The sequence below is a fragment of the Triturus cristatus genome, chromosome 6 (genome assembly GCF_964204655.1).
Source record: "Triturus cristatus chromosome 6, aTriCri1.1, whole genome shotgun sequence".
NCBI classification, from domain to species: domain Eukaryota; kingdom Metazoa; phylum Chordata; class Amphibia; order Caudata; family Salamandridae; genus Triturus; species Triturus cristatus.
Window position 1 is genome coordinate 343,428,278 of NC_140589.1, and position 27,701 is coordinate 343,455,978.

The following is a 27,701-nucleotide window of genomic DNA, read 5'->3' on the forward strand; positions in this document are numbered from 1 at the left end:
TAAAGGAAGCAAGAAAACCTACCACTAGAGCATGCTTTGCAGCGAAATGGAAAAGGTTTGTTATATATTGTAATAACCAAACCATTGACCAATAAGATTCTTCTATACAACAAATAATTTGTTATCTATAGCATCTACAACGTGCAGGCCTTGCCTACACATCCATACACCTACACTTTGCAGCGACATATCTTCAAAACAGATAACACTTATCTCTGTTCAAAGTACCAGCCATTAAAGCTTTTATGGAAGGTCTTAAAATAGTAATACCATCAAAAGTTCCACCTGCATGGAACCTTAATATTGCTCTTACAAGACATATGGGTCCACTTTTTGAATCATTACACAATTGTCCATTGCAATTCCTATCTTGGGAGGTTACTTTCTTGATTGCTATCATTTCACTAAGACATGTCAGTGAGCTTCGGGCACTAACCTTAGAAGAACCATTCTTCCAACTTCAAAAAAGACAGAGTGGTTCTTCAAACTAACCCAAAATTTCTCCCAAAAGTAGTGTCTGCTTTTCATATTAACCAATCAGTTGAGTTACCTGTTTTCTTCCCTCAACCTGATTTGATGGCAGAGAGAGTGCTACATACATCAGATGTCAAAAGAGCATTATTATATTATATAATATTGATAGAACAAAAGATTTTTGCAAAACAAAACAACTTTTTGTTGCCTTTGCTTCCCCTCATAAAGGAAAACCTATCTCTAAATCTGGTATTTCTAGGTGGATTGTTAAATGTGTTCAAACAAGCTACATTAAAGCCAAAAGAACTTTATCCACACTTCCTAGAGCACATTCTACTCGTAAGATAGGAGCATCTGTGGCCTTTTTAGGTAACATTCCTATAGCTGAACTTTGTAAAGCAGCTACATTGTCTACACCACACACATTTAACAAACATTATTGTGTGGATGTATTAGCACATCAGCAGGCTAATGAAGGACAAGCAGTGCTAAAACACTTAGCCACCGCTTTGGGAGAGTACTGCTATACAGTCTATGCCAACTGGTCTATGCAAAGCATGTATATCTACAGCACACATACCTCGAACGGATTATGTTACTTACCCTGTAAGCATCTCTCCGTACACCTATTGTCATTGCAGTTCTTATTTACATTATACATGCACGGACATCTCTGTATTATTTAGTTACTCCATTCACACCCTCTTGCTGGAAAACAACCTAACAATGGAGTCGATGCCCATCCTTATTCTCACCAAAAGGAGTCACCTTGCCTCGTGACTGGAAAAGACTTCTTCGAAGAAAAACAACTTGCTAAGATCCGGACCCCAACACTAAATGGCAGGAGTATGCAAATGTAAATCTACAGCTTAACATGCCAAGAACAGATGCTTACAGGGTAAGTAACATAAACCTTTCTGCATGATTGTATTTCAAAGTAAGCTAAGTCTAAACAACAAGTGTTAAGGAGATGGTTGTTAATTGTTTGCATCATTATATCGAAGAATTTTCCAAAGACTGAATGTTAATCCTTTTGGTGCCTTCATTGCATGTTACTCTCCAGTGACATTAGGGGTTCAGAAGAACATCTATCAGTCATAACGCATACCCCCTCAATCTTTGCAGATCATGGCCCACTCTGACTACTAGCTCCCATATTATATATGTATATACATATATATAAAAAAAACACTGCTCGCGCAGCAAGGATCCAGCACTCCGTGAGGCTAATTTCACTCGACTTTTTATTTAATGTAACGGCATCATCTATGCGTTTCACGATGCGGAGCACCATATTCCAAACATTTTTAAAATGGTTTATCATAAACCGCAACGAAGGACAAAGACTGGCACAATCAACTCTTGTCAGTTCATTACATTATATGGGTGCCATCTTTTAGCATGTTTTTTACACCAACCTCTAGTATATTTTTTTTTACTTTGTTTGCTAGTTTTCACATTCTCCTTTGCAAGTGCAAATATAGACAACTCAATTCGTAATTATTGTCACATTTCTTAGTGGTTTGCTTAGCATATCTACTACAATTACGTGAATGTCTTTTAACTAACATGCTTATTTTTATAGCTGCCTCTTATTGTAATAGCCAAAAGTCATATCAACCATCACTCTCCGAAAAGTGCGAGTGCTTAGCAATTTAACTCACTTTCTCCATCAATTCATGTTTCTACAGTACTCAGATTAATAAAGTGCTAGTGCTGAACTTTATATTTAAATTCATATATATACAGTACTAAGATACATCATGTGCAAAGATTATCATAAGGTGCAAGTACTTAATAAAGTGCTAGTGCTTTAGTATATTATACTCAAATACTCCTAATAGTACTTCATTTTAGTAAAGTGCAAATGGCTCAACATATTCTTAAATTCATATGCTTATTTCCAAATTCCTTCAATACACAATTATAATATAATTCATTTTTTATTAGAATGCTAAGCCTTCAAGTGCATATGTACTAAAGTGTCTAATGTCCCTCATTTTGCTGTTAATAAAAACCTTGTTAAAAGAAATTGGTCTGTGTGTGCTGGTTCGTTAACCCTCCTTAATCTAGGCATGTCAATAAATCGTCATCTATGTTTAAACCATTTGGTTCTTCACTGTCCAACTCCAGGATATAATACGACTCTAACCCCCGGAGTTCCTTCTCCCTGTTACCTTCTCTTTGGAATTTCCGCAATACAACTGTATTGCATGAGAACAGTGTCACTTTGATGATATATTTCAAAATGCCTATCTACCGGGTATGTTCTATCGGTATTGGCAATTGCTCTACAATGTTGTAGTATCCTTTTATAGGCAGGCAAAGTGGTACTACCTATACATATTTTTTCACTGGGGCATTTCAGCATATAGACCACAAAACTTGATCTGCATGTTAGAAAGCCCCTGACGTTCATGGTTTTATTAAAAGGTGTTCTAAAACATATTAAGTTAACTCCATTCTGACATGCTTTACACTTAAAACTCTTTCTAAAACCCATCTTTTGTTGGAGCCAGGTAGAGGTTCTTTCTTTTTCTTTGTATTTACTACCTACTATTTGATCCTTTAATGACTTTGACCTTTCGTACATTATTTCAGGATGTCTCTTAACCTTTGGGCCAACTATTGGATCTCTTTTAATGAGATACCAATGCTTATTTAAAATGGCTCTCACATCCTTGTCCTTTGTATTAAAAGTCGTAATGAATCTTTGAATTTCTTTACCCTCCTGTTTCTTCTTTCTTAACTCTGTTCTAGATGGTTCAAATAGTACCTTACCCCGATCTAGTTTCCTTGCTTTAGAAGCGGCTCCACATACAATTTTCGGTGGATACCCTCTCTCTAAAAACCGATTGGTCATGTCCTGTTCTATTTTTTCATACTCTATCTTATTGCTGCATGCTTTCCGTGCCCTGTAGAACTCACCAAAAGGTATACTCCTGATTAGTGGTGCAGGGTGGGAGCTCCCCGCATGCAGGATGGTATGGTTTGCGGAAGATAGTAGTTTCTAATCTGTCCCTCTCTGCTCTAACTCTTATATCAAGGAAATCTATTGAGGTTTTACTATGGTGTCCTACAAATTTTAAGTTCAAATTATTTGAGTTGAGGTCCAAGATGAAGCCATCTATATCTGTTTCCGTGCCCTGCCACAACACAAAAACGTCATCTATGAACCTCACCCATAATAGGACGTTATCAGTCCATTGTTCCAGCTCCGGTCCTCCGAGCAACTGCTCCTCCCACCAGCCGAGATGTAGATTAGTGTAACTGGGGGCGAAGCAGGTGCCCATGGCCGTGCCCTGTTCTTGCTGGAACGAATCTTTGCCAAAAAGGAACATATTCCGTGTAAGACACCATTCCATCGTTTCTAAGAGCATTCTATTGTGTTTTAAAAATCTTATGGGTCCTCATATTTAGGAAATATTCAGTAGCTCTTAATCCATTGATGTGTGTTATACTGGTGTAGAGTGTTATGTCAAGGGTTAATAAAACCATGGTCTCATCTCATCGTACATCATAAATATACTTCAAGAAATCGGTAGTCTTTTATATGTGATGTCAAAGATTTTACAATTGGATTGAAGTAATAATCGATGTATTTAGACGTATTTTCAAATAGACCACTACAAGAAGATATTATTGGTCTTCCTGGTGGACAATTAATGTTCTTAAGTACTTTCGGTACCATATAAAAGACTGGTATCACTGGGTTGTTTTGCCTTATAAACATGTATTCATCTCAGGTTAGCAGTTCCTGTTGATGCCAATATACCAGTCACTCATAGAATTTTTCCTTCACCAATTCGTAGTCCTTCATTTCAATCCGTTTATAGCATTCTTTATTATTAGGTTGACTTAGTGCCTCTCTCTTATACAGTTCTCGTCCCCAAAGTACGACATTCCCTCCTTTGTCTGAGGGTTTCACCAAAAGTCTATCTTCATTTTGGATTTTGTTATCGTTCTTTGAATTTGCATTTGTTTCGGGTTAAATTTTCTCTTTTATTGTGCTGTTTTATGTTGTAGATTTTTTAAATTCTGTATCACGTTATCAGAGAAGACATTGAAGTTATCGCGTGCCATTTGTGGTATAAAACGAGAACTGGGAAGAAAAGGTGTTCAATCCTCTTTTTTCAAACTCACTCTGTGGAAACTAAGTTCCTCATCATTGGTTTCTCTATATTCATTTCCATTTTCTATGTCTTCACCATTTTCATTGTATAGTGATCATAGATCCTCAAGAATCGGTACATCAGATACAGCTAGAGTGACATTTTCAGTTTGGATATCACTTTCCATTGTCTGTGCAGAGGGCAGTTGGGGGTTCTTGTAATTTAAGTAACTTGAGTTTACGCACAAATCTATATAGGTCCATCCTGCTGTTGGCATAATTAAAATCATTTGCATCACAGTATGAGAGACCTAGTTCCAGCACTGTTTTATCTTCTGCTGATAGCGTGATATCACTCAAATTAATTATAGCATTTGTAGTTACTTTTTCAATGTTTTCTTTGTCTTTGAGCGCATTGATCTGTGTACTGCCTCACCTCGTGCTTCTTCGGTATCCTTCTCCCCCTCTTCTATGTTTCCTTTTCCTCGTCCTCTGCCTCTCCCTTGGCCCCACGTTGTCTGGTGCTCCATTTTCTGATCTAGTTGTAAAAAACGGAGTTCATCTGTGACCGTTAATTTTGTCTTTATTGTCCCCTTTGTTCTTCCTGTTCCACCTCAGAGCCTGTGTCTAAGCTGGCCTCACTCTGCGAGGGTTCTGAGTGTGTAACTACGCCATTCTGGACTTTTTGTCTTCTTTCAGAGTCCAACCTTTTCGCAAAAGTATAAATTTGCCCTGTTTCATAGTCCATACGGTCCCTTAAAAACTTTGCAGCTTTTCTATCTTTTATTCTTTTTTCATATTTTTCCAGCCTGTTTTGGGCGTCTTCTTTAAATTTCACCACTTTTGCTTGGTCACGGTGTTTTTTCATGCTGGTGTTCAATTCCTTCAATTTAGTTATCACGTCATGCCTTTCGATTTCAACATACTTTATTAAAATGAGAATCATATTTGTCGAGCTGTTTGCGCTGTTATCAGCCCATTCGCTTAGTAATTCCGGTTTCGGGTTTTCGTAGGTTGGGGTGATCATTTTTCGTAGTCCTCTCGGGACTCTGCCCACTTGAATATACTGCCTTAGGGAAGCAACGTCACACCACCGGGAGATCTTCCTCTTTTTCAATTTTTCCCACTCCTGCAATTGTTTGCCAATTTCATTTCTTTCAAATGGGACAGACGCTCCTCTATCCCTAATAAGGTTTTTTAAATGCTAATTGCTCATTTCTAACTATAACGTCCCTGAAACCTATGTTTTTTTCAGTGAATTACAAAGGTTTTTTAAATGCTAATTAATAACTATAAAGTCCCTGGAACCTATGTTTTTTTAGGTGAATTACTAAGGTTTTTAAATGCTAATTTCTAACTATGCCTACATAGGTAAGACATATGCAGAAAGAGGAAGAAAGGTGCAGAAAGAAGCAAGAGATATGCAGAAAGAACCAACATGGTTGCACAAAGAGGCCTTGTTGCAAAGTCATCCTGTGCCCCCAACATTTTGCTGACTGGTACTGGTGGTAACTGACTCAGACTAACCAGGTCCAGAGCCAGTGCTATGCCAAAAGACACTTAGAATACAGTAAAAACACCTACATACACTAGGGTACGCTATGTGTTGGGGTTACCCCTGTGATTGGAATGACCTCCCCTGTAAGACCATAGTGCATATTAGGGCAGTTGGATTATAAATACCTCTAAGTATGAGATGCAGAAAGAAGCAAGAGCAGTGCAGAAAGAATAAACAGAGGTGCAGAAAGAGGCAAGAGGGGTGCAGAAAGAAGGAAGAGAAGTATAGAAAGAGGAAAGAGAATTGCTGAAAGAAGCACCAGAGGTGCTGAAAGAAGCTAGAGAGGTGCACAAAAAGGCAAGAGAGGTACAGAAAGAGGCAGGAGGGGTTCAGAAAGAAGGAAGACAAGTGCAGAAAGAGGAAAGAGAATTGCTGAAAGAAGCACCAGAGGTGTAGAAAGAAGCAAGAGAAGTGCAGAAAGAGGCAAATGAGGTGTCGAAAGAAGCACGTGAGGTACAGAAAGAAGCAACAGCAGTGCAGAAAGAACCAACAGAGGTGCAAAAGAGGTAAGAGGGGTGCAGAAAAAGGTAGGAGAGGTGCACAAAGAGGCAAGACAAGTACAGATAGAGGCAGAAGGCGTGCAGAAAGAAGGAAGAGAAGTGCAGAAAGAAGCAACAGGTGCTGATAGAGGAACAAAGGGTGCAGAAAAGCAAGAGAAGCACACAAAGAAGTAACAGAGGTACAGAAAGAGGCAAGAGGGGTGCAGAAAGAAGCAAGTGTGGTGCAAAAACAAGCAAGAGCAGTGCAGAAAGAGGAAAAAGAATTGCTGAAAGAAGCAACAAAGGTGTGAAAAGAAGCAAGAGAAGTACAGAAAGAGGCAAGTGAGGTGCAGAAAGAGGTAAGAGAGGTGCAGAAAATGGCAAGAGAACAGAAAGGCAAGAGGGATGCAAAAAAGGGAAGAAGGGGGCAGAAAGAAGCAAGAGGGTGCTGAAAGAAGAAAGGGAAGTGCAAAAAGAAGCAAGAGAGGTGCAGAAAGAGGGAAGACAAGTGCAGAAAGAGACAACAGGAGTGCAGAAAGAGACAATTGGTGCAGAAAGAAGCAAGAGGTGCAGAAAGAGGCAATATAAGTGAAGAAAGAGGAGAGGGGAGTGAAGACAGAAACAACAGAGGTGCAGAAAGAGGCAAGAGAGGTGGGGAAAGAGGCAAGAGCAGTGCAGAAAGAACCAAGAGAGGTGCATAAAGAGGCAAGAGATGTGCAGAAAAAAGGGAAGAAGGGTGCAGAAAGAAGCAAGAGAAGTGCAGAAAGAGGCAAGTGAGGTGCAGAAGGAGGCAAGAGAACTACAGAAGGAGGCAAGAGAACTGCAGAAACAGATAAAAGGAGTGTAGAAAGAGGGAACAGGTGTGCAGACATGCAAGAGAGGAGCAGGAAGAGTGATACAGAAAGAGGCAAGAGGGACGTAGAAATTTGTAAGAGGTGCAAAAAGAAGCAAGCACAGTGCAGACAGAACCAACAGAGGTGCAGAAAGAGGCAAGAGGGGTACAGAAAGAGGCAGGAAAAGTGCAGAAAGAAGCAAAGGAGCAGAAAAAGGCAAGAGAACTGCATAAAAAGGCAAGAGAACTGCAGAAAAAGGCAAGAGGAGCAGAAAGAGGCAGGAGAGGTGCAGAAAGGCAAAGGGGGTAAAGAAAGGGAGAAGAGGGGTGCAGAAAGAAGCAAGAGAAGTATAGAAAGAAGCAACAGAGGTGCTTAATGAGGCAAGAGGGGTGCAGAAAGAGGCAAGCGAAATACAGAAAGAAGCAACAGAGGTGCCGAAAGAGGCAAGAAAGGTACAGAAAGAGGGAACAGGGGTGCAGAAAGAGGTAGGAGGGATACAGAAATTTGCAAGAGCAGTGCAGAAAGAAGCAAGAGTTATAGAAATAGGCAAGAGGGGTACAAAAAGAGGCAGGAGGGGTGCAGAAAGAAGGAAGAGAAGTGCAGAAAGAAGCAACAGTGGTGCTGAAAGAGGCAAGACAAGTGCAGAAAGAGGGGATAGGGGTGCAGAAAGAAGTGAGGTGCAGAAAGACGCAAGAGAGGTGCAGAAACAAGTAAGGGAAGTGCAGTAAGAGGCAAGAGAATTGTTGAAAGAAGCAACAGAGTTGTAGAAAGAAGCAAGAGCAATGCAGAAAGAACCAACAGACTTGCAAAAAGAGGCAAGAGTGGTGCACAAAGAGGCAAGAGGGGTACATAAAGAGGCAGGAGGGGTGCAGAAAGAAGAACGAGAAGTGCAGAAAGAATTGCTGAAAGAAGCAACAGGAGTAGAAAGAAGCAAGAGAAGTGTAGAAAGAGGCAAGTGAGGTGCAGAAAGAAGCAAGAGCAGTGCAGAAAGTACCTACAGATGTGCATAAAGAGGCAAGAGGGGTGCAGAAAAAGGTAGGAGAGGTGCACAAAGAGGCAAGAGTTGTACAGAAAGAGGCAGAAAGGGTGCAGAAAGAAGGAAATGAAGTGCAGAAAGAAGCAACAGAGGTGCTGAAAGAGGCAAGAGAGGTGCAGAAACAGGCAAGAAAGGCGCAGAAAGGGAACAGGGGTGCAGAAAGAGGCAAGAGAGGTGCAGAAAGAGAAAAGTGGCGAAAGAGGTAAGAGTGGTGCAGAAAGAAGCAAGTGAGGTGCAGAAAGATGCAAGAGAGGTGCAGAAAGAGGCAAGAGAATTGCTGAAAGAAGAAACAGAGGTGTGGAAAGAAGAAATACAAGTGCAGAAAGGGCAGTGAGGTGCAGAAAGAGGCAAGAGAGGTGCAGAAAGAAGCAAGAACGGTGCAGAAAGAACCAACAGAGGTGCAAAAAGAGGCCAGAGGGTGCAGACAAAGGTAGGAGAGGTGCACAAAGAGGCAAGACAGGTACAGAAAGAGGCAGGAGGGGTGCTGAAAGAAGAAAAGTTCAGAAAGAAGCAACAGAGGTACAGAAAGAGGCAAGAGAGGTGCAGTAACAAACAGGAAAGGTGCAGAAAGAGGCAAGAGAGGTGCAGAAAGAAGAGGGGTGCAGAAAGAGGCAGGAGGGGTGCAGAACGAAGCAAGTGAGGTGCAAATACAAGCAAGAGAAGTACAGAAAGGAAAAAGAATTGCTGAAAGAAGCAAGTGAGGTGCAGAAAGACCCAAGAGCAGTGCAGAAAGAACCAACAGAGGTGCAAAAAGAGGCAAGAGGGGTGCAGAAAAAGGTAGGAGAGAAGTGCAGAAAGAAGCAACAGAGGTGCTGAAAGAGGCGAGAAGGGTGCAGAGATAGAGAAAGAAGTGCAGAAAGAAGCAATAGAGGTAAAGAAAGGCAAGAGACGTGCAGAAACAGGCAGGAAAGGTGCAGAAAGGTAACAGGGGTGCAGAAAGAGGCAAGACAGGTGCAGAAAGAGAAAAGGGGTGCAGAAAGAAGCAAGTGAGGTACAGAAAGAGGCAACAGATGCAGAAAGATGCAGGAAGGGTGCAGAAAGAAGCAAGAGAATTGCTGAAAGAAGCAACAGGAGTGGAAAGAAGCAAGAGAAGTGTAGAAAGAGGCAAGTGAGGTGCAGAAAGAAGCAAGAACAGTTCAGAAAGAAGCTACAGAGGTGCTGAAAGAGGCAAGAGGGGTGCTGAAAAAGGTAGGAGAGGTGCACAGAGTGGCAAGAGAGGTACAAAATGAAGGAAGTGAAGAAAGAAGCAACAGAGGTGCTGAAAGAGGCGCAAAGAGTGTCGAAAGAGAAGTGCAGAAAGAAGCAACAGAGGTGCAGAAAGAGAAAAGGGGTGCAGGAGAACTGCAGAAAGAGGCAAGAGAATTGCTGAAAGAAGAAACAGGTGTGGAAAGAAGAAATACAAGTGCAGAAAGAAGGAAGTGAGGTGCAGAAAGAGGCAAGAGAGGTGCAGAAAGAAGCAAGAACAGTGCAGAAAGAACCAACAGGTGCAAAAAGAGGCAAGAGGGGTACAGAAAAAGGTAGGAGAGGTACACAAAGAGGCAAGCCAGGTACAGAAAGAGGCAGGAGGGGTACAGAAAGAAGCAAGTGAGGTACAGACACAAGCAAGAGAAGTACAGAAAGAGGAAAAAGAATTGCTGAAAGAAGCAACAAAGGTGTCAAAAGAAGCAAGAGAAGTGCAGAAAGAGGCAAGTGAGGTACAGAAAGAGGCAAGGGAGGTTTAGAAAATGGAAAGAGAACAGAAAGGCAAGAGGGATGAAAAAAAGGGAAGAAGGATGCAGAAAGAATCAAGAGGGGTGCAGAAAGAAGCAAGAGGGGTGCAGAAAGAAGCAAGAGAGGTGCAGAAAGAAGCAAGAGAGGTGCAGAAAGAACCAAGAGATGTGCAGAATGAGGCAAGAGAGGTGGATAAAGAGGCAAGAGATGTGCAGAAAAAAGGGAAGAAGGGTGCAGAAAGAAGCAAGAGAAGTGCAGAAAGAGGCAAGAGAGGTGCAGAAAGAAGCAAGAACGGTGCAGAAAGAACCAACAGAGGTGCAAAAAGAGGCCAGAGGGTGCAGACAAAGGTAGGAGAGGTGCACAAAGAGGCAAGACAGGTACAGAAAGAGGCAGGAGGGGTGCTGAAAGAAGAAAAGTTCAGAAAGAAGCAACAGAGGTACAGAAAGAGGCAAGAGAGGTGCAGTAACAAACAGGAAAGGTGCAGAAAGAGGCAAGAGAGGTGCAGAAAGAAGAGGGGTGCAGAAAGAGGCAGGAGGGGTGCAGAACGAAGCAAGTGAGGTGCAAATACAAGCAAGAGAAGTACAGAAAGGAAAAAGAATTGCTGAAAGAAGCAAGTGAGGTGCAGAAAGACCCAAGAGCAGTGCAGAAAGAACCAACAGAGGTGCAAAAAGAGGCAAGAGGGGTGCAGAAAAAGGTAGGAGAGAAGTGCAGAAAGAAGCAACAGAGGTGCTGAAAGAGGCGAGAAGGGTGCAGAGATAGAGAAAGAAGTGCAGAAAGAAGCAATAGAGGTAAAGAAAGGCAAGAGACGTGCAGAAACAGGCAGGAAAGGTGCAGAAAGGTAACAGGGGTGCAGAAAGAGGCAAGACAGGTGCAGAAAGAGAAAAGGGGTGCAGAAAGAAGCAAGTGAGGTACAGAAAGAGGCAACAGATGAAGAAAGATGCAGGAAGGGTGCAGAAAGAAGCAAGAGAATTGCTGAAAGAAGCAACAGGAGTGGAAAGAAGCAAGAGAAGTGTAGAAAGAGGCAAGTGAGGTGCAGAAAGAAGCAAGAACAGTTCAGAAAGAAGCTACAGAGGTGCTGAAAGAGGCAAGAGGGGTGCTGAAAAAGGTAGGAGAGGTGCACAGAGTGGCAAGAGAGGTACAAAATGAAGGAAGTGAAGAAAGAAGCAACAGAGGTGCTGAAAGAGGCGCAAAGGGTGTCGAAAGAGAAGTGCAGAAAGAAGCAACAGAGGTGCAGAAAGAGAAAAGGGGTGCAGGAGAACTGCAGAAAGAGGCAAGAGAATTGCTGAAAGAAGAAACAGGTGTGGAAAGAAGAAATACAAGTGCAGAAAGAAGGAAGTGAGGTGCAGAAAGAGGCAAGAGAGGTGCAGAAAGAAGCAAGAACAGTGCAGAAAGAACCAACAGGTGCAAAAAGAGGCAAGAGGGGTGCAGAAAAAGGTAGGAGAGGTACACAAAGAGGCAAGCCAGGTACAGAAAGAGGCAGGAGGGGTACAGAAAGAAGCAAGTGAGGTACAGACACAAGCAAGAGAAGTACAGAAAGAGGAAAAAGAATTGCTGAAAGAAGCAACAAAGGTGTCAAAAGAAGCAAGAGAAGTGCAGAAAGAGGCAAGTGAGGTACAGAAAGAGGCAAGGGAGGTTTAGAAAATGGAAAGAGAACAGAAAGGCAAGAGGGATGAAAAAAAGGGAAGAAGGATGCAGAAAGAATCAAGAGGGGTGCAGAAAGAAGCAAGAGAGGTGCAGAAAGAAGCAAGAGAGGTGCAGAAAGAACCAAGAGATGTGCAGAATGAGGCAAGAGAGGTGGATAAAGAGGCAAGAGATGTGCAGAAAAAAGGGAAGAAGGGTGCAGAAAGAAGCAAGAGAAGTGCAGAAAGAGGCAAGTGAGGTGAAGAAGGAGGCAATAGAACTGTAGAAGGAGGCAAGAGAACTGCAACAGACAAAAGGAGTGCAGAAAGAGGGAACAGGTGTGCAGACATGCAAGAGAGGTGAGGGAAGAGGGATACAGAAAGAGACAAGAGGGATGTAGAAATTTGCAACAGAGGTGCAAAAAGAAGCAAGAGCAGTGCTGAAAAAGGTAGGAGAGGTGCACAGAGCGGCAAGAGAGGTACAGAAAGAAGGAAGAGAAGTGAAGAAAGAAGCAACAGAGTTGCTGAAAGAGGCGCAAAGGGTGCCGAAAGAGATGAAGAAAGAGAAAAGGGGTGCAGGAGAACTGCAGAAAGAGGCAATAGAATTGCTGAAACAAGAAACAGAGGTGTGGAAAGAAGAAATACAAGTGCTGAAAGAGAAAAGTGAGGTGCAGAAAGAAGCAAGAACAGTGCAGAAAGAACCAACAGGTGCAAAAAGAGGCAAGAGGGGTGCAGAAAAAGGTAGGAGAGGTGCACAAAGAGGCAAGACAGGTACAGAAAGAGGCAGGAGGGGTGCAGAAAGAACCAAGTGAGGTGCAGAAAGAAGCAAGAGAGGTGCAGAAAGAACCAAGAGATGTGCAGAAAAAAGTGAATAAGGGTGCAGGAAGAAGCAAGAGAAGTGCAGAAAGAAGCAAAACAGGTGCAGAAAGAGGCAAGTGAGGTGTAGAAGGAGACAAGAGAACCATGGAAGGAGGCAAGAGAACTGCAGCAACAGACAAAAGGAGTGCAAAAAGAGGGAACAGGTATGTAGACATGCAAGAGAGGTACAGAAAGAGGGATACAGAAAGAGGCAAGAGGGGTGTAGAAATTTGCAACAGAGGTGCAAAAAGAAGCAAGAGCAGTGCAGAAAGAACCAACAGAGGTGCAGAAAGAGGCAAGAGGGGTACAGAAAGAGGCAGGAAAAGTGCAGAAAGAAGCAAAAGAGGTGCAGAATAAGGCAAGAAAACTGCAGAAAAAGGCAAGAGGTGCAGAAAGAGGCAGGAGAGGTGCACAAAGAGGGAAAAGGGGTACAGAAAGAGAAAAGAGGGGTGCAGAAAGAGGCAAGAAGTGTAGAAAGAAGCAACAGAGGTGAGGAAAGAGGCGAGAGGTACAGCAAGAGGTAACAGGGGTGCAGAAAAAGATAGGAGGGATTCAGAAATGTGCAAGAGCAGTGCAGAAAGAAGCAAGAGAAGTGCAGAAAGAAGCAGGAGAGGTGGAGAAATAGGCAAGAGGGGTACAGAAAGAGGCCCAAAGGGTGCAGAAAGAAGGAAGAGAAGTGCAGAAAGAAGCAACAGGGGTGCTGAAAGAGTCACGAAGGGTGCAGAAAGAGGCAAGAAAAGTGCAGAAAGAAGCAACAGAGGTACAAAAAGAGGCAAGAGAGGTACAGAAAGGGGAGAGGGTGCAGAAAGAAGCAAGTGAGGTGCAGAAAGAGGCAACAGAGGTGTAGAAACAAGTAAGGGAAGTGGAGAAATAGGCAAGAGGTGTGGAAAGAGGCAGGAGGGGTGTAGAAAGAAGGAAGGGAAGTGCAAAAAGAAGCAACAGGGGTGCTGAAAGAGGCAAGAAAGGTGCAGAAACAGGCAGAAAGGGTGCAGAAAGAGGGAACCGGGGTACAAAAAGAGGTAAGAGAGATGCAGAAAGAGGGGAGAGGGGTACAGAAAGAAGCAAGTGAGGTGCAGAAAGTCAACAGAGGTGCAGAAACAAGTAAGGGAATTGCAGTAAGAGGCAAGAGAATTATTGAAAGAAGCAACAGAGGTGTAGAAAGAAGCATGAGAAGTGCAGAAAGAACCAACAAACATGCAAAAAGAGGCAAGAGGGGTGCACAAAGAGGCAAGAGTGGTACAGAAAGAGGCAGGAGGGGTGCAGAAAGAAGGAAGAGAAGTGCAGAAAGAGGCAATAGAATTGCTGAAAGAAGCAACAGAGGTGTAGAAAGAAGCAAGAGAAGTGTAGAAAGAGGCAAGTAAGGTACAGAAAGAAGCAGGAGCAGTGCAGATAGAACCAAGAGATGTGGAGAATCAGGCAAGAGAGGTGCATAAAGAGTCAAGAGATGTGCAGAAAAAAGGGAAGAAGGGTGCAGAAAGAAGCAAGAGAGGTGGAGAAAAAAGGTAAGAGGGGTACAGAAAGAGGCAGGAGGGGTGCAGAAAGAAGGCAGAGAAGTGCAGAAAGAAGCAACAGGGGTGCTGAAAGAGGCACAAAGGGTGCAGAAAGAGGCAGACAAGTGCAGAAAGAAGCAACAGAAGTACAAAAAGAAGCAAGAGAGGTGCAGAAAGAGGGGAGAGGGATGAAAAAGAAGCAACTGAGGTGCAGAAAGAGGCAACAGAGGTGCAGAAACAAATAAGGGAAGTGGAGAAGTAGGCAAGGGGTTACAGAAAGAGGCAGGAGGGGTGCAGAAAGAAGGAAGAGGGGTGCAGAAAGAAGGAAGAGTAGTGCAGAAAGAAGCAACAGGGGTGCTGAAAGAGGCAAGAAAGGTGCAGAAACAGGCAGGAAAGGTGCAGAAAGAGGGGACCAGGGTACAAAAAGAGGTAAGAGGTGCAGAAAGAGGGGAGAGGGGTGCAGAAAGAAGCAAGTGAGGTGCAGAAAGAGGCAACAGAGGTGCAGAAACAAGTAAGGGAAGTGCAGTGAGAGACAAGAGAATTATTGAAAGAAGCAACAGGTGTAGAAAGAAGCATGAGAAGTGCATAAAGAACCAACAAACATGCAAAATGAGGCAAGAGGGGTACACAAAGAGGCAAGAGTGGTACGGAAAGAGGCAGGAGGGGTGCAGAAAGAAGGAAGAGACGTGCAGAAAAAGGCAATAGAATTGCTGAAAGAAGCAACAGAGGTGTAGAAAGAAGCAAGAGAAGTGTAGAAAGAGGCAAGTAAGGTACAGAAAGAAGCAGGAGCAGTGCAGATAGAACCAAGAGATGTGGAGAATCAGGCAAGAGAGGTGCATAAAGAGTCAAGAGATGTGCAGAAAAAAGGGAAGAAGGGTGCAGAAAGAAGCAAGAGAGGTGGAGAAAAAAGGTAAGAGGGGTACAGAAAGAGGCAGGAGGGGTGCAGAAAGAAGGCAGAGAAGTGCAGAAAGAAGCAACAGGGGTGCTGAAAGAGGCACGAAGGGTGCAGAAAGAGGCAGACAAGTGCAGAAAGAAGCAACAGAAGTACAAAAAGAAGCAAGAGAGGTGCAGAAAGAGGGGAGAGGGATGAAAAAGAAGCAACTGAGGTGCAGAAAGAGGCAACAGAGGTGCAGAAACAAATAAGGGAAGTGGAGAAGTAGGCAAGGGGTTACAGAAAGAGGCAGGAGGGGTGCAGAAAGAAGGAAGAGTAGTGCAGAAAGAAGCAACAGGGGTGCTGAAAGAGGCAAGAAAGGTGCAGAAACAGGCAGGAAAGGTGCAGAAAGAGGGAACCAGGGTACAAAAAGAGGTAAGAGAGGTGCAGAAAGAGGGGAGAGGGGTGCAGAAAGAAGCAAGTGAGGTGCAGAAACAAGTAAGGGAAGTGCAGTAAGAGACAAGAGAATTATTGAAAGAAGCAACAGAGGTGTAGAAAGAAGCAAGAGAAGTGCAGAAAGAACCAACAGACATGCAAAAAGAGGCAAGAGGGGTGAACAAAGAGGCAAGAGAGGTACAGAAAGAGGCAGCAGGGGTGCAGAAAGAAGGAAGAGAAGTGCTGAAAGAAGCAACAGAGGTATAGAAAGAAGCAAGAGAAGTATAGAAAGAGGCAAGTAAGGTGCAGAAAGAAGCAGAAGCAGTGCAGAAAGAACCAAGCGATGTGCAGAATGAGGCAAGAGAGGTGCATAAAGAGGCAAGAGATGTGCAGAAACAAGGGAAGACGGGTGCAGAAAGATGCAAGAGAAGTGCAGAAAGAGGCAAGTGAGGTACAGAAGGAGGCAAGAGAACTGCAGGAACAGACAAAAGGAGTGCAGAAAGAGGGAACAGGTGTGCAGACATGCAAGAGGGAGGCAGGAATTTGCAACAGAGGTGCAAAAAGAAGCAAGAGCAGTGCAGAAAAAAGCAAGAGCAGTGCAGAAAGAACCAACAGAGGTGCAAAAAGAGGCAAGAGGGGTGCAGAAAAAGGTAGGAGAGGTGCACAAATAGGCAAGAGATGTGCAGAAAGAGAAAAGAGAGATGCACAAAGAGGCAAGACAGGTACAGAAAGAGGCAGGAGGGGTGCAGAAAGAAGCAAGAGAAATGCAGAAAGAAGCAACAGAGGTACCGAAAGAGGCAAGAGATGTGCAGAAAATGGCAAGAAAGCAGCAGAAAGAGGCAACAGAGGTGCAGAAACAAATAAGGGAAGTGGAGAAGTAGGCAAGGGGTTACAGAAAGAGGCAGGAGGGGTGCAGAAAGAAGGAAGAGTAGTGCAGAAAGAAGCAACAGGGGTGCTGAAAGAGGCAAGAAAGGTGCAGAAACAGGCAGGAAAGGTGCAGAAAGAGGGAACCAGGGTACAAAAGAGGTAAGAGAGGTGCAGAAAGAGGGGTGCAGAAAGAAGCAAGTGAGGTGCAGAAAGAGGCAACAGAGGTGCAGAAACAAGTAAGGGAAGTGCAGTAAGAGACAGGAGAATTATTGAAAGAAGCAACAGAGGTGTAGAAAGAAGCAAGAGAAGTGCAGCAATAACCAACAGACATGCAAAAAGAGGCAAGAGGGGTGAACAAAGAGGCAAGAGAGGTACAGAAAGAGGCAGCAGGGGTGCAGAAAGAAGGAAGAGAAGTGCTGAAAGAAGCAACAGAGGTATAGAAAGAAGCAAGAGAAGTATAGAAAGAGGCAAGTAAGGTGCAGAAAGAAGCAGAAGCAGTGCAGAAAGAACCAAGAGATGTGCAGAATGAGGCAAGAGAGGTGCATAAAGAGGCAAGAGATGTGCAGAAAAAAGGGAAGACGGGTGCAGAAAGATGCAAGAGAAGTGCAGAAAGAGGTAAGTGAGGTACAGAAGGAGGCAAGAGAACTGCAGGAACAGACAAAAGGAGTGCAGAAAAAGGTAGGAGAGGTGCACAAAGAGGCAAGAGAAGTGCAGAAAGAAGCAACAGGTGCTGAAAGGCGCGAAGGGAGCAGAAAGAGAAGTGCAGAAAGAAGCAACAGAGGTACAGAAAGAGGCAAGAGAGGTACAGAAACAGGCAGGAAAGGTGCAGAAAGGGAACAGGGGTGCAGAAAGAGGCAAGAGATGTGCAGAAAGAGAAAAGAGATGCACAAAGAGGCAAGACAGGTACAGAAAGAGGCAGGAGGGGTGCAGAAAGAAGCAAGAGAAATGCAGAAAGAAGCAACAGAGGTACCGAAAGAGGCAAGAGATGTGCAGAAAATGGCAAGAAAGCAGCAGAAAGAGGCAAGAGGGATGCAAAAAACAGAAGGGAGTAGAAAAGCAAGAGAGGTGCAGAAAGAAGCAAAAGAGGTGCTGAAATAGGGAAGACTTTTGCAGAAAGAGACAACAGGGGTGCAGAAAGAAGCAAGAGTGGTGCAGAAAGAGGCAAGAGCAGTGCAGAAAGAACTAAGATGTGCAGAATGAGGCAAGAGAGGTGCAGAAAAAGGAAGAAGGGTGCAGAAAGAAGCAAGAGTGGTGCAGAAAGAGGCAATAGAAGTACAGAAAGAAGAGGGAGGAGTGCAGAAAGAAGCAAAGGAGGTGCACAAAGAGGCAAGAGTGGTGCAGAAAGAACTAAGATGTGCAGAAAGAGGCAAGTGAGGTGCAGAAGGAGGCAAGAGAACTGCAGAAAGAGGCAAGAGAATTGCAGACACAGACACAAGGGGTGCAGAAAGAGGGAACAGGGCTGCAGAAAGAGGCAAGAGAGATGCAGAAAGAAGCATCTGAGGTGCTGAAAGAGACAAGAAGGGTGCAGAAAGAAGCAAGAGGAGTGCAGAAAGAAGCAATAGAGGTGCCTAAAGCAAGCGAGGTTCAGAAACAGGCAAGAAAGGTACAGAAAGAGGGAACAGGGCTGCAGAAAGAAGTAAGAGGGATACAGAAATTTTCAAGAGAGATGCAGAAAGAAGAAAGAGCAGTGCAAAAAGAAGCAAGAGGGGTACATAAATAGGTAGGAGAGCTGAACAAAGAGGCAAGAAGGGTATAGAAAGAGGCAGGAGGGGTGCAGAAAGAAGGAAGAAAAGTGCAGAAAGAAGCAACAGAGGTGCTGAAAGTGGCCAGAGGGTGCAGAAAGAGGCAAGAAAGGTACAGAAACAGGCAGGAAAGGTGAGGAAGAGGGAACAGGAGTGCAGAAAGAGGCAAGAGGGGTGCAGAAAAAAGGAAGAGAAGTGCAGAAAGAAGCAACAGAGGTGCTGAAAGAGACAAGAAGGGTGCAGAAAGAGGGAAGAGGAGTAGAGAAAGAAGCAACAGAGTTGCAGAAAGAGGCGAGATGCAGAAACAAGCAAGTGAGGTGCAGAAAGAGGAAAGAGAGGTGCAGAAAGAAGAGTGAGTTTCAGAAAGAAGTAAGAGAAGAGCAGAAAGTGGCAAGTGAGGTGAAGAAAGAAGCAACAGAGGTACGGAAAGAGGCAAGAAAGGTGCAGAAACAGGCAGGAAAGGTGCAGGAAGAGGGAACAAGAGTGCAGAAAGAGACAAGACAGGTACAGAAAGAGGCAGGAGGGGTGCAGAAAGAAGCAAGAGAAATGCAGAAAGAAGCAACAGAGGTACCGAAAGAGGCAAGAGATGTGCAGAAAATGGCAAGAAAGCAGCAGAAAGAGGCAAGAGGGATGCAAAAAACAGAAGGGAGTAGAAAAGCAAGAGAGGTGCAGAAAGAAGCAAAAGAGGTGCTGAAATAGGGAAGACTTTTGCAGAAAGAGACAACAGGGGTGCAGAAAGAAGCAAGAGTGGTGCAGAAAGAGGCAAGAGCAGTGCAGAAAGAACTAAGATGTGCAGAATGAGGCAAGAGAGGTGCAGAAAAAGGAAGAAGGGTGCAGAAAGAAGCAAGAGTGGTGCAGAAAGAGGCAATAGAAGTACAGAAAGAAGAGGGAGGAGTGCAGAAAGAAGCAAAGGAGGTGCACAAAGAGGCAAGAGTGGTGCAGAAAGAACTAAGATGTGCAGAAAGAGGCAAGTGAGGTGCAGAAGGAGGCAAGAGAACTGCAGAAAGAGGCAAGAGAATTGCAGACACAGACACAAGGGGTGCAGAAAGAGGGAACAGGGCTGCAGAAAGAGGCAAGAGAGATGCAGAAAGAAGCATCTGAGGTGCTGAAAGAGACAAGAAGGGTGCAGAAAGAAGCAAGAGGAGTGCAGAAAGAAGCAATAGAGGTGCCTAAAGCAAGCGAGGTTCAGAAACAGGCAAGAAAGGTACAGAAAGAGGGAACAGGGCTGCAGAAAGAAGTAAGAGGGATACAGAAATTTTCAAGAGAGATGCAGAAAGAAGAAAGAGCAGTGCAAAAAGAAGCAAGAGGGGTACATAAATAGGTAGGAGAGCTGAACAAAGAGGCAAGAAGGGTATAGAAAGAGGCAGGAGGGGTGCAGAAAGAAGGAAGAAAAGTGCAGAAAGAAGCAACAGAGGTGCTGAAAGTGGCCAGAGGGTGCAGAAAGAGGCAAGAAAGGTACAGAAACAGGCAGGAAAGGTGAGGAAGAGGGAACAGGAGTGCAGAAAGAGGCAAGAGGGGTGCAGAAAAAAGGAAGAGAAGTGCAGAAAGAAGCAACAGAGGTGCTGAAAGAGACAAGAAGGGTGCAGAAAGAGGGAAGAGGAGTAGAGAAAGAAGCAACAGAGTTGCAGAAAGAGGCGAGATGCAGAAACAAGCAAGTGAGGTGCAAAAAGAGGAAAGAGAGGTGCAGAAAGAAGAGTGAGTTTCAGAAAGAAGTAAGAGAAGAGCAGAAAGTGGCAAGTGAGGTGAAGAAAGAAGCAACAGAGGTACGGAAAGAGGCAAGAAAGGTGCAGAAACAGGCAGGAAAGGTGCAGGAAGAGGGAACAAGAGTGCAGAAAGAGGCAAGAGGGGTGCAGAAAAAAGGAAGAGCAGTGCAGAAAGAAGCAACAGAGGTGCTGAAAGAGACAAGAAGGGTGCAGAAAGAGGCAAGAGGAGTACAGAAAGAAGCAAGAGTTGCAGAGAGAGGCAACATGCAGAAACAAACAAGTGAGGTGCAGAAAGAGGAAAGAGGTGCAGAAAGAAAAGAGTGAGTTTCAGAAAGAAGATCAGAAAGTTGCAAGTGAGGTGAAGAAAGAGGCAAGAGATGCATAGAAAGAGGCAAGATATGTGTAGAAAGAGGCAGGAGAAGTGCAGAAAGAGGCAAGAGAGGTTCAGAAAGAAGCAAGAGAAGTATAGAAAGAAGAGCAGAAAGGCAAGAGAGGAGCAGAAAGAGGCAAGAAAGGTATAGAAAGAAGCAAGAGAAGTGCAGAAAGAGGCAAGAGAGGTGTAGAAAGAGACAAGAGAGGGACAGAAAGAGGCAAGAGATCTGAAGAAAAAAGCAACAGAGGTGCTGAAAGAAGCAAGTGAGGTACAGAAAGGGGCAATAGAAGTGCAGAAAGACCGTGAGGTGTAGAAAGAGGAAGAAAGATACAGAAAGAAGCACAAGAAATGCAGAAAGAGGCAAGAGAGTAACAGAAAGAAGAGAGGTTTGTGCACCATTAGTACCAATGTAATACTTATATTTAGCAATGAGTAACACATGACCACTCCAGCTTTGCAAAGGGCCTTCCACCACTCTGTAACACGTGACGCTGCATTTTTGGCAACCTTTAAGCTGGAAACAAGGCCTTTTTTGTTCAAATCTGCAAATTAGGCAGCAGATGACGGAATATTTGGCAAATGCAGAAAATGTTTAATTATGTGAAAATTGGTGCAGCCGAACAGTCACATCATTCCAGTGGCCCTGCTCATACCTCCGAATAGGTCCAGAAGTGCTCCTCAGTGGTTCCTTTTTTTTTGGTGTCTCATTGAATTTATAGCTTAGCTTCTATGGAAACGAGGAAGACTAAACATGAAGTTACCACTCCACAAAACAGACTACAATACCACATAATTACTCTCCAAAACACATAATCCCACTCCACATAATTCCTATAAAGTAAGTACTACATACTTTCTATTCACATAATTTCACAGCACAACATATCACATAATTCCACTGCACACAACGTACATCCACTCTACACGAAAAAACATTAGTAAAAATCTTTTACATTTACAACACCAATAGCTCTAACTCTCGCAAATGCGAGACCTATTACACTACAAATGCTTCTTTACCTGGTAGTTGTGTTTGCAGAGTGGTGCAGATAGGGGGCTGGGCCTACGACCAGTGCTCAGGAATTCTGCTGCATAGGACTTATAGGAGGGTACCAGGAGGGCTTCTTGGCCCCCAAAGTCAATCAGGAGTAAAGTGGACTTCATCCCCAACCAGTACTGTGCCAGACGGCACGTTTGCAGAGTGGTGGAGAAAGGGGGGGAGCGTGACCTCTTAGCAATCCCACTGTGTGGGACTTAGTGGAGACAATAGGAGAGGTAGTTGGCCCCCAAAGACAACCTTGGGGGACAACTACCCCTCCTATTACCTCCAGTAAGTCCCACACAGCAGGATAGCTAAGCTGTCAGAGCAGGCCAAGCCCCCTTTCCCCACCACTCTGCAAACACACTCCCTGGCGCGCTCTTGGAAGGGGATTAAAGTCCCCTTCGCTGCTGGGGGTCCTTAGGGGCAAACTAGCCTACCAGATACCTCCAGTATGCCTCAGATAGAGGGATTGCCGACAGGTGGACACAGGCCACGCCCCCTTTGTCAACCACTCGGCAAACGCGCCTCCAGGCACGCTCTTGGTTGGGGGATGAAGACCCACCAGGTACCTCCAGTAAGCCCCACACAGCTGGATTGCTGAGAGTGGTCTGAGGTTACGCCCCCTTTTTACACCACTCTGCAAACACGCCTCCTGGTGCACTGCTGCTCGGAGGATGAAGTCCACTTGTGTCCTGAGGTCCTCAGGACACAAGAGGACCTCATCGCCCCACCAGCAGTGCGCCAATAGGCGCGTTTGCAGAGTGGTGTAAAAAGGGGTGTGGCCTCAGACCTCCTCTCAGCAATCCCACTGTGTGGGGCTTACTGGAGGTACTCCAGGGCCTGGCCAGCCTTTCTTTATTTCTTAAATTTTGGAAGGGGCAGCGTGGCCCCCCTCCCGAGTCCAATTTTTGCCCCAGCCTTATTTATTTTTTTTACAATTTTTTAATTACAAATGGAGGGGGCCGCGTGGCCCCCCTAACTTGGGCCACTTCTAGCCCTGGGGACCCCAACCCCGGGGTCTAGCCATACATTGGGGACCGTGGGGGGAGCCCCAATGCCCACACGGTCCTATCAGCTCTCTGCCTCCTGCAGGAGCCGGCATTGATTTTGGGCAAGGAGAGCGTTGAAGCGAGAGCAGGTTTCCTGCTCTCGCTTCAACAAAGCAAAGCAGTGTTTGCTATGGCAGGGCGGGAGCCATAGCAAACGACAATCTCCTGGGGGTGGGCACCCCTGGACATTGCAGGAGCCGGCCCTGGGGGGGGTGGCGGTCCCCAGGGCCATCAGGGGCTCCAGGAGGGGGGCCTCGCGCCCCCTCTCCCAACGTGAAGATAGCGCCGGGGAGGTGGTGGGCCCCGGGGCCCAGGGGTCCACAACAGACCCCCACATTTAAATAAACAGTGCCCCAGGGAGGCGGCGGTCACCGGGGCAGTGTGAGGGGGCTCAAGCCCCCCCACACTTTATTTTTAGAAGTAGCCCTGGGGAAGTGGCGGTCCCCGGGGCTGCGGTGGCACATGGCCCCCGCATTTAAATCATGTAGCCCCGTGGAGATGGCGGTCCCCGGGGTGGCCCGCAAGGCCCCCCATCCTCAAATGCAAATGCCCCGGGGAGCTGGCGGTCCCCGGGGCAGCATGGGGGAGCCCCCCACACAGTCTAAAAAAAAGCCCTGAGGAGGTGGCGGTCCCTGGGGCTGCGGGGGGCGTGTGCCCCCTATATAATTATCTAAGCCCCGAGGCCCCCCGCAGGCCCCCGCTAATTAATTGTGCATTGCTCCTGGGACCTGGCCCACCATTTAATTTTTTCACTTAATTCGGGGGATTAAAAAAATAAATGCTTTTTTTGGCCCTGGAGATCCTAGTGGGACCCCCCGAGCAGGCCTAGGGAGTCAGGATGTTTCTACCCTGCCCCTTTTTCTTCATTTTTAACCTTTATTTTTCCTTTTTTTTGTGGTTACCATGTCACAAGATGGCTGCCAACACTTACTGGTTTGTAGTGTTGCCAGCCAATCAGAATTAAGCTTGTACTCTGGAGGATTTGAGGCTCCTCTTCGGTGCTCAGATATCAATATTGTTATTTTTTTAATTTCTCAGGAACTACTGAACCGATTTACACCATTTAAAAAAGGTCGCTTTCTGAACCAAGACCTACCTTTTTGCTAAATTTGGTGTAATTCCATTCAGCAGTTCTGGCTGTAGCCTGTTCCAAAATTCCTATGGAAACTAACATGGGGGAAAGGTGTTTTGGGACCCTCCTTTTTTCTCAGCCCCCGCTTGAGGAATCACCCCCAAACTCTCAAGACAGGAGCTAACCTGAGGTGAGAATCAGAGGGGTGTTCAGTTCCTAACTGGACGTGAGGGGAAAGGGAGGTCTTTTTTCGTGATGCCCTCACACACACCGGAGGATGTCATGCTTCATCATTGGGCCTTGCTCCTCATCGGGTCGGCGCTGCAATGCCTAACGGGCTCCCGTTAATGAGGCTCTTTGTCGGAGATCTTTTGAAGAAGCTTTTGGGTGTGTGCGGGTGTGAGGGCTGGGTAGTGCACGGGTGAGTGAGATAAAATAGGTCTGGAGCAATCCTACTCTAGTCTGGTTTATTTATTTTGGTAGCTCGAGCCTAATTAAAAAATGGTGTGAGTGCCCTTACGTGGATTTAATGTTCCTAAAGGGCTGCCAGGGTGGGGTGGGTCAACATGTTTCGTGCCTCATTAGCCCCTAACGGGTCTAGTGGCACTTCATCAGGGCGGGAAAAAAATAAAATGTAAATGGTGCACTACCGTCTGGTTCTGCAATTATTTTGGCTAGTTCCCAGACACGGTAGGGTATACCCTAGTAGGCTTGTACTTTGGTGAATTGTAGACCTGGTTAGAAGGGGAGAAACAGGAAGAAAGGAAAACGGGATAACCAAGCAATCATTAAAAACAGAGAGTGCATCAATGAGTTTGAGCAACAGTTGATAAACAGTTGGAATTAAGCTGTGCTGGAACCTGCACATGCCTGTGCAACTTCGTTGATTAGTTACACTTGTTGAGGATCATAGAGCTTACAAGGGTTAAGTAAAGAATCTCATTAAATATCAAATGCGGCGGTGAGGAGAGCTTCTGGGAGTAGAAAGTAAAACAAATGCAACTGTATGATGTCAGGCTGAGTTCCGTTGTTTGTATGTCCAAGGGGCTGCAAATGCTGAACCCCGTAGTGGTAACTGCTTAACCCCGTGTGAAAACTCACGTGGTGTGATAGGTGAGAATGGACGTGCACCTTATTTCTGTGAAATTTCAGGGCAATTGTGCTCACAGAAATTAATGTGTAAGTGCCAGTACAGAGATTAAAAACACCAATACATGAGTTAAAAAGCAGTATTGACACGTGGTAAAAGCACTCGGCCACTACGTGCGTAAGTGCACTGAGTTATCAAATGGAGGTGGATGGCGGTGGCGGTATGATGCACAATAGTATGCGTTGCTACCGGAGGCGCCAATAACGCCGTGGTTAGTGCCGATAGTTACAGAAGACAATGCTTGGCAATGTTAGCACGTGAGGTTAGTGACGGTGCCAGGTAGTAAACAAAAAGGAGCAACATGCGCATTTATGAAAAGTAAAAAAAACTGTTTTAACTTTCAATGCCTGACAAGTACTCACCCCTAGTAGCGAAGCCTAGGGCTGACGGGGGAGGTAGAGCATGTCGTTGCTCTAAAGCTGCGGGAAACAATAAGTTTTGAGTCGCAAGCGTGCCAGTGGTATATTGCTTACCGGGATTGCAGGAATCTTGAAAGTACTCACAATGGGAGGCTGACGACTGGCGTTCAGCCTACCCTTAGCTCTGGGCCCCGTAACAGTTGCTTCCGGGTGCTGGTTATTTATAGGAGCATCTTAAATGTGCGTATGCTGGTGAGTTGACTGCGGCGGCCATCTTGGGTGTAGAAAGTTAAAGTGAACTTTATTGAAACAGTCATAGCGGACACTAGACAATAGAGTGTGTCATCTATGGCGCTGTATTGTGAGCCACCCGTGGCTAGTAATGTTTATTCAAATACAGATACCATTTGTTGGTGTATAGTGCATTTGGAGACGGAGGGAGTTTAAACTGTTATCAGATCTAGAGATAGACAGTGTCACTCATAATGGTAATAGGTCTGTATGGGGGCCTTACTTAATGTCTTAGTGGGAGGATGTGATTAGTTGGATTCTGGGAAACCCACGGTCAGTGAATCAGTCTGACAAAACTAATATAGTTACTGGGATGTGTGGCTGGGCAAGCACAGTTGCGTTTCGCTTGTGTGTAAAGGAGTGGGCACAGATGCATGGCGCCAGTTTGCAAGCGTGTTAGTGGCGCTAGTAACTGGCTCCAGTGAAGCTTACGTAGGTCGCATATCTGGGTTAGGGTAAAAACCCCAAGGGCTGTATGGGAAAGTAGGGAGAGTTGGTGTAATAGTCCCTAGCGGTTCAGTTCAGCCCACGGGATGACATTGTTGAGTACCCTGATATGCCCGCCTAGTTTGAAAACCCAACATTGTTCCTTCCTAAACAATGCTTCTTTTGTGATGTTAGAGAAAGCTTCTAGGACAGTCCATTGTAGGTCGTTGGGTGTATGATTTTGTTCGACGTAGTGTGCACACATTTTAGTATTGGTCTTTTTACATTGGAAGTTACTCCTGTGTTCGGTGATTCTTGTTTTCACAGGGCGGGTTGTCATCCCTATGTACTGCAGGTGACAGGAGCACGTGATAAGATAGACAGTTGCGTGTGTTGCAGTTGGTGTGTTTGTGGAATGGTCTTAGTTGCTTGTGTAAGGGGGCAGACTATATGTTGTCCACAGGGGTAGTGAAGACCCCATAGTGTGTTCGGAGCCGATGGTGTATTCAGTTTTGGTCTGGTATTGAGTAGGTCTTTAATGTTGTGCGTTTAAATGCGAACCTCGGTTTGTTCAAAGATAGTTCTCCCATCTGAAGTATTTTCCAGTGTTTGTTAAATGACCCTTTTTAACATGTTAGATTCTGAAGTGTAAGTGGTAACACATGTGATGAGGTCAGTTTCAGGTTTGATATGTTTATCCCTAAGGGTCAACCTATGAGTGTTGCGGGCTCGTGTCTGGGCATTAATTATGGTGCGTGGTGGGTATTGTTTCCTGGCTAGGTGTGTACTTAATTCTGACGCTTGTCTTTTATAGTCCTCTACATTGCTACAGTTTCTGCGTATACGTAAGAACTGGCCATAGGGTAGGTTTTCTCTGAGAGCCTTTGGGTGGAAACTTTAATAGAGTAATGGACAGTGGCTGTCAGTCGGTTTTTGTAGGTGATTGTATCAAGTCTATCTTGTTTTTTGATGTTCATTAGGTCAAGAAAAGGGAGTTCTTGTTCAGAACTGTTAGCAGTAAATTTTAGGTGGGGTTAAGGAAGGCGGGAACCTCATTTATCTGGCCCTTCTAAAAGAACAAGATGTCGTCAATATAGCGTCGCCACAATTGGACGTTATCTAAATAGGGGTTAGAGTCTGTGAGCACGTGCCTTGCCTCAAAGTCCGACATGTGAAGACATGCCAGACTTGGAGCGAAGGTACTGCCCATGGACGTGCCCCGGATCTGGTGGAAGAGGAGATCCTCAAACTGAAAAAAGTTCTCAGTCAATGCGATGTGCGCGCATTCCATGATGAAACTGATGGGAGTAGGTGAGGACCAAGGTTTATTGTGAAGTATCTCTTCCACAACCTCAAGTGTGTTCTGTTGAGGAATGTTGGTGTAGAGGGCCTCTACGTCTAGTGTTAACAGTACGTCAGGTAGGGTGCCCTCTTGGTTGGTTGCCTCAATTAGTCTTAGGACATCTTTGGTGTCTTGTAAAAAGGTGGGCGTGGTTCGGACCAATGGTTGAAAGAAATGGTCACAGAATTTGGACAGGGGTTCCAAGACAGACCCTATGCCCGAGACTATTGGTCTCCCAGGGGGAGGTGCGACCCCTTCATGACTTTTGGGCAGCGTGTAGAAGTAGGGCAGTCTTGTACTGTGGTTAGTCAGAAAGCCAACCTCATTTTTGGTTATCCACCCTTGATTGAGTGGTGCTGTAACCATGGAAATGATGCGTGTTAGTAGGCTGGGGTTGGTCTTTAGTTTTGAAAATTTCGCGAAGATTCATCAAACGGCACCAAAAATATTGGCAAACGAAAAAAGGCTTTTTGAATAGAAACAAGGTCCTAACTATAACTACCTACTGGCGACCGCCAGTAGGTGATATATAAATTTATATATATATATCTATCTTTATAAATCTTCCAGCCATTTTCTTTAGCAGTACCCCTGGGTGCTGGTATGTAGTGTCATTTGGCTCCGCATGGCATCGTTGGCACAGATGTGATGTACACAATGTCTATATAGGTGCCACCCCAGCGAGCTGGCATCGGTTCTTTTCTTCCTGCGTCAGGCTGCGCAGATCCGCTAGTCAATTTGTTACAATTGTTTTTTGCAGTTTTGTCAAGATTTTGAGCTTTTTTTTCTCCTGGTGTGGCAGGTATGCCAT